Source organism: Lolium rigidum, chromosome 2 (assembly GCF_022539505.1).
Source record: "Lolium rigidum isolate FL_2022 chromosome 2, APGP_CSIRO_Lrig_0.1, whole genome shotgun sequence".
NCBI classification, from domain to species: domain Eukaryota; kingdom Viridiplantae; phylum Streptophyta; class Magnoliopsida; order Poales; family Poaceae; genus Lolium; species Lolium rigidum.
In genome coordinates, this window is record NC_061509.1 from 161,714,906 (window position 1) to 161,721,511 (window position 6,606).

The following is a 6,606-nucleotide window of genomic DNA, read 5'->3' on the forward strand; positions in this document are numbered from 1 at the left end:
AGTACCTCTAGGAGGTCGTCGTGGTGAAGATCTTGTAGCAACCTGACTTTTATAAACAGCTTGCCTGTGAAAAAGCAAAAAAACTTAAAATTATTAGAAAAAACTACAAAACAGTGAAGTATAAAAACATACTATATCATGCAAAAACAACCAGCGTTTGATAACTACCAGAAAAAGGCATTGGTAAGTTCATGAGATGGTATTTGGTAAAATTACACGAAAAACAAAAGGAGCAAAAAAAGAAAATAACATGAATACATTTACAGCGAAAAAATGTAAGAAAATGCAACGACAGAAATGTTGATAGCTACACATGAAATACATTGGTGAGTAACTTCAAACGGGGTCGATCAAAAATACCTTCTGCCTCTCACATTGGGCTTCTTCTTAGGAGAAGATGACGGTTCATTCTGTACAGGATTAACAGAACAATCCTCGCGTACAACACAACTACGTTTCGCTTCAGAAGCATCGAGAGCAGACCTACTCCTTTTCAAATCATTCACAACGTCGTTGATTGTCTCACTGACAACATCATAACCATCAGATAATCCTTTCCCATTGCCTTCATTCATTACAGCAACCTCAAGGCTAGAACTCAGAACTTCGCCTGACTTCGTACCGACAAAAATGACAGCACCATCAGCACTGGCATCTTTGGCACGAAGAAGATCAGCTTCATTTGTTTCAGATAAAACTTGCTTCCCAATATCTAAATCTCGCTTATCAACAACACCATCAATATGCATAGCAGCGGTTTACGCAAGATTTTCAAGACCACCGAAACACAATCCTATTATCTGCCGATGCAACGGTGATATCAGTTTCCATAAAACGTACTAGAGCATCGAGCATCGGATGGTTCCGCAGCGAGCACAATCAATATCCATGGGTACAACTGCTGGAAACCAGTTCAGGAGAAACACCGGGAACAACTGTCGCAACACCAGAAAGAGTTGTCTGGCTTGGCACTGCTGCACATTCCGACAACACAGTATCACCATGCTCACCTCCATCCACATGACGTCTGCTTTGAATAACAAAGCGATCAGCAACGGCTTCGTCAACATAATCACTGTCATTGCCAGAATGGTAACTCTCGCCGTCAGACATATTGTCACTGAAGTTGACAACAGGTACCTTATCAGTTTGACATGGCGCTTTGGCACCAGAAGCTGCTTTTGCAGCAGACACTAGTTACACGAGTTTGCTCAACAACACGGGCCTCAGCCGGAACATTAGTTTGCTCAAAGACAGGTGATGAAACGGAATCAACAACATTCAATGGATCGGCGGTAATAGCCCCTCCGACATCCGTAGCATCAGCACTCTGGTTGCAAAGGGCATCCCCTCCGACATCCGTAACATCACCAATCTGCTTGCAAGGCACATCCCCCCAACATCTCGTAGCATCGGCACTTTGGTTGCAAGGCACATTCTTCGGACGGCGTATTGGTGATTTCCCTACAATCTTAGCGGGACGATCATAAGTTGATTGCGCAATAGGAGAGGTTGTGTTTGCAGCACCTCCATCATGCGATGAACGAGAGGCAACGATTTGAGAGCGTAATGTCTTATCAAAATTTGCAGTATCCACAACTTCATCATCATCAACTTCAGTCAAACCTTGCACAAGCTTACTCATTATACCAGTGAGACCAGAAGCAAACTCACCCATTAATCTAGCAACCTTGTCTTTACGCTACATCAAAAAACAGCACACAAAAAATGGAAAAATATCATTTAAAAAAAGAGATACACTAAAAAAATGTAATGATACCATACAAAATTGAAAAACAAAAAGCTAAAATTAAAAACTTATCACTGTATCATACATTTTTCGGGCAGTTAGGTGCAGTATTGGTTTCAACCCATCTTTCAAAGCTAGTTGCACCTCCAAACAAGTTGAAATTTATAGCAAGGTGTGGCTTCAAGCTGATATATAGTGACAAAACAAAAACAAAAAATGCATCAGCTTGCACAAAAATCGACAACAAAAGTTCATGTCATAACATGAGAAACACAAACAGATTAACTAACCTCGAGATTCCCATAACCAGATCCATCCCTCTTCAAGTCAGCATCAAGCACAGTATCAACATCTTTCTTTGACCATATATTAGCAACAAATCTACCATCCGGAAGGTCAAGATTAAGAGAGCTAATATCCAAAGAGTCAACATACGATAATCGAATATGGAACAGGCAGCCTCCGGAAGGCTTCCCGAGTACAAAGCTCATCATGCAATCTGTCGCACACAAACTGACAAAGGTTCATGTTCCTGACATTGCTAATGTTGTCCTACAGAAAAAGAATGTAAACACCGCGTAAAAAATGATTGTTCACATATATTGATAAAAAAAATTGAATGATTTTTTAAAAAACTATAGGATAACACATATACCAGTATAGGATAACATCTGTTGCTGACTTTGTTAGACGTTGTTGGTGCAAGCAAAGTACAAACAAGATACATCATCCAAACTTGCTTGAAAATGTCATCAGACTGAGTCATCTGTGACAGCAGTGTGAACACACCGGTAATCTTCGGCGTGCTTTGCTATGGCCGAGGAAATAACAAAGGACCTAGACGAGCCTCTATGACAGAATCCATTGCATACACAACAGGAATATCCCCCGCGGAAGACCGAGTGTGCGGTAAATGGAATCAGCATTGAGAGGAATTCTACCACGCCCTTGAATGACAAACTCTCGAGAATGACTATCATACAAAGGAGCGAGCCAGCTTATCAATGGATTGTGAAGAACATGGCACTTGATGTCAAGCATTGAACCAAGATCCATATCCCCAATCGATTTCTTCGATCAGAACTTAGATGTTCATATAACCCGACAACGGGAAAAGGGGAGGCCCGATTCCTAGCACGCTCACTAGCATTGGGCATTTTGCGAACACCTAGATGATCACCACCTTGTTTCTTGCTGCCCGCCATGGAAACAACAACGCTGCAATACAAAAACAGATGCCATGATAATGAGAAAAACTCTTAGTGTAATCAAAAATAACAAATGCCTAGGTTGTTATATCAAGCCCAACCAAGAATCACCACTGTAAAAAGGAAGAAATCAGCATCAAAACAAAAAACATATGCAGGTGTACAAAAAATGAGTTCATCATTCCCTAAACACAAAAGAAGAAAAAAGAGGTGGGTAACTTCAGAATGTATCTATTGGTTAAACGTTAAGATACTTGTTGATGAAAACTGAATAAGTGGGTTGATAAAACAAACCCCATAACAGGGGATTTGTGAACCCCTAGAAAACAAGTCCCATGATCTCTGCTTTCTCCTGCTACAATTACCATAGAAATTGTGGACAAAAAGCAGTGCAACAGGCCAAAAATCATAACTACAATGAACAATGAAATAGTGAAAACGCAATTTACAGCCGATCCCATAACAGAGATTTGTGAAAAACGAGGTACGAAGCAGGAACCTAGACGAAGAACAAAATACAAACCAAAAAACAAACCCTAGCCGGAACAAATCCCTCGCCGGACAAAAACAAAAATCCCATCAGAAAAAAAATCCAAGGTGGAACAATCCCTCGCCGCACAAAATAATACCGGCCGGCGAGACCCAGATAACAGAGGTTTGTGAACCGAGAGACGGATCAGGAACCTAGGCGGAGAACAAAAATCCACCCAAAAAGACAAACCCTCGCCGGAACAATCCATCGCCGAGACGAACACAAAACCCATCGAAAAAAAAAATCCACGGTGGAAAACAAACCCTCGCCGGACAAACAAACCGGCCGGCGAGACCCGAGATCTCCCCACTAGATCCGGTTGGAATACTAACCTTGCAGCGCCGAAATCGGCCGAACCTTGCTAGTGAGCCGAGGGCGGGGAGAAATCTAGGTCGCGCACTAGCCACGAGGAATCGGAGCGTCGACTCCGCCGTCGCCGTCGCCGTCGCCCTCTCCGTCAGGGCTGAATGGGACGAGAACAGGGGAGAGAGGATAACGGGCGGAAGGAGGGGAACACCAAATCGATTCGAAATAATTCGAAAACGACGGGCCGAAAAGGGAAAGTCGAACGGTTACCAAAAATAGAAAATAAGCGTGACACGCGTGACGCGGCGAAAAGGGAATTGCCTTCGCGCTGCCGCGCGAGCGCTCCGCGCCGACAAGAATCGCGCGCTCGAGCGATCGGTTGCCACGGAGGGAATTCGGTTACAACTCAGGCTCTTTTTTTTCTGTTGCAATTGCGGTTGGGAACCCAGCCTCCCAAATTCTTTTTTCCTAGCACAAGTTCCAATTTGCTAAATGGTAGTTATGTTAATCATCCAAATCCCCCCAAAAGAAGTATTTAGCCATCTGCGAAATTTGTTGCTCCACCCGCTGAACAGCCTGAAACTAAAGCTACAATACATACTCCCCACGTGTCCCGTGTATCTACCTAGGGACAATTTCGGTGCAAGTGATGGAGGCGGAATTTGTGATACTGCTAGCGCTACTCGTTGCCACGGGCCAGCCCGCGGCGGGGCGCATCTCCAGCTCAAGGAACGCGGCGGGGCGCGTCAGCATCTTGACCACCTGCCGCATCGTCGGCCGGCCGCTCGGCGCCGCCTGCGTGCACGCCAGGCCGACCTTGACGAACCGGAGCGCCTCCGCCTCCGGATAGTCCTTGATACTCGCGTCCACGATGTCCAGCGGCCTTCCCTGTTCATAGAACAGCCATGCCTGCAAGAAACGGCAACAATGGCGGCACGTGAGCAGAAGCACGCCGGTACCAGGTTGATCGCAACGGAAAATTGACCGGACGGACCTGTCGCACGAGGAAGGTGTCTGAGCGAATCGACTGCGAGACCCTCCGTCCGCTGATGATCTCGAGCACCAGGACCCCGAAGCTGTACACGTCGGCCTTCTTGGTCAGCTGCCCGTGCACGACGTACTCCGGCGCCAGGTATCCACTGCAGGAGTGCAGAGGGCAAGTAAGCAACGGTTCATGCAAGTAATGTACTCCGTACACAGACATTGCTCGTCGATGCTTTTGTTCGAAACAACGGCTTACATACGTCGTCCCGACCACGCGCGTGCTGACATGAGTGACGTTGTCCGGGAACAGCTTAGCCAGGCCGAAGTCTCCGATCTTGGGGCTGTAGCTTCCGTCGAGCAGGACGTTGCTCTCCTTGATGTCTCTGTGCACGATGTTTGGCTCGTGCTCTTCATGGAGGTAGCTCAGCCCCTTGGCCGTGCCTACGCAGATCGCCGATCTTACGGTCCATGTGAGATCCGTTGCTCCACCCGCTGAACAGCCTGAACCTAAAGCTACAATGTATAGGCATAAATAAGTGGAGTCCGATCGGCATGTGCGGTACTCTAGTATACAGATATGGATTAGTAGAACTTAATACCTTTCAGTGCATGATCGAGGCTGTTGTTCTCGGCGTATTCGTAGATCAGGATCCTGCTTTGCTTCTGGACACAGCAGCCCAGAAGCCTGACGAGGTTGGCATGCTTGGCTTCAACGATGCTCTCTATCTCGGTCAGGAACTCCCTGATCCCCTGTTCGGATTCAGAAGACAGAACCTTTGCAGCAAAAGCAGTGCCATCTCCAAAGGTTCCCTGCATGCGTCACGGAGCAGAAAAGCTTGACTTAGCTAAACTCGTCTCTCTCGTTGCATTCTTCCCTCGAAGATGAAAGATTCATATTCTAGAAAAGGAGGTAAAAGTACCTTGTACACGGTTCCGAAGTCACCTCTGCCTAGCTTATTAATGCGGTCGAAGTTGTTCGTTGCTCTTTTTTTCTCTTTGTAGGAGAAAAGCTGGATATTTGTTGTCCTTAGCACTTCTGTTGAGCGAAAGAGAATCAAGTCAGCTTTAGATACAAAGCCAGCTCTAACTAGTTACCTCCTCTTTCTCGAGGATGCTGAAAATTTTGACAGAGCCTAACACCTTAGCCATCATCAAGCTACCATTATCAGATGTATATCAGAATCTAATACCTTGCTGATTATCTAAACCATAGTGAAATTTATCTAGAGCTGGTCACGCCAAACACGGGGAACAAAAGACAGTTTAACTGATCGTTACCTTTGAGGTCTTCCTCGGATCTGCAAAGGCATCTCCTTACCATCGCCATATTCTTAGCTAGAGCAGCAAGCACCCGAGAGAACGAATCTCCAAGTGGAAATGAAATTAGGAAATGCCCACAATTCTGTTCAGCGCAAGGACTATGGCCCCCTGCGTCGAGCATTAAATCCTAGCTAACTGTCCAGAGACAAGAGGAAAGAGCTAGTGAGCAGCAAGCAAGCGCACCGGTACTTGGAAAGTGGCCCGACGAGCGACAAGCTCTTCACTGATAAGGACGGGAGTTTATGGCGGAGCAGCCACAGGACTGATGAAGAATGAGGTGCGTTAACGAACGGTGTACCTACTAGACAAGCTTGTGTCCTGACGGCTTGACCGCTTGAGCATATGTCTGCTGCATGTTCTAGATCTTGTTATTGGCATCGAACTGGAGAAGGGGGAAGTCGTCGGCAAACCATATTCAGCAAGTTTGGGTTAAAACTGCAGGAAGCCAGGAACGTAATCCCTCCGCCTAGAGGTCTAAGTACTCCCGCTGATTCATATTAATTATC

At 45.9% G+C, this 6,606-nt stretch overlaps 1 pseudogene; it reads right to left on the minus strand.

The window, feature by feature from the left end:
• Positions 1 to 4,417: 4,417 nt before the first annotated feature.
• LOC124687584 lies at positions 4,418 to 6,107 on the minus strand (annotated as a pseudogene).
• Between the last annotated feature and the right edge of the window lie 499 nt (positions 6,108 to 6,606).